The sequence below is a fragment of the Phodopus roborovskii genome, unplaced genomic scaffold, assembly GCF_943737965.1.
Source record: "Phodopus roborovskii unplaced genomic scaffold, PHOROB, whole genome shotgun sequence".
In the NCBI taxonomy this organism is placed as follows: Eukaryota; Metazoa; Chordata; class Mammalia; order Rodentia; family Cricetidae; genus Phodopus; species Phodopus roborovskii.
In genome coordinates this window covers 22,068,018-22,068,551 of record NW_026126549.1, presented here as the reverse complement: position 1 = coordinate 22,068,551, position 534 = coordinate 22,068,018, and positions in this window count along the sequence as shown.

Genomic DNA, 534 nt, shown 5'->3' with positions numbered 1-534 from the left:
CGCCAGGCCGGGCCTCAGGCGGCGGCGCGCCCCATACCCGGTGGGCGCAGCGCGGGACTGCGGGGTGCGCGCTCCCTCGGCGCCGTCGGGCCCCGGTCCGCGCGGGGTTCCGGACCTCAGCCTGGCCTCTTCGCGTCCCGCCCCGGTCCTTTGGCTTCCAGCCCCGCTCCCGAGGCCCGCCCCGGCGCGCACAGCTTGGAGATGCAGTGGCCACTACTGCCGCGGCGGCAGAGTCTCTTCATATTTGCAGAGCGCCGCGAAGAGCTCGGGGGCGGGGGCGGGGAGGGGCGGGGTAGCAGTGCAACCACGCCCCACATCCCGCCCCTTCTCCCGCTCTTTTAGCCCTCCCTCCTGCCTGCGGGCTCCTAGCCTCTCCTCTGCCTACTTGTTATCTCCTCCCACTCCTTTCCCACTTCCTCCAGGGTTCCTCTCCTGCTCTTTAACCTCGGCTCTCTCCTCCCTCAAGGGCCCCGCCTTTCCCCTCTGCCTGGGCACACCTCCACCTCTTCGCGCTTCTTTCTGTTCTGCTCCTTT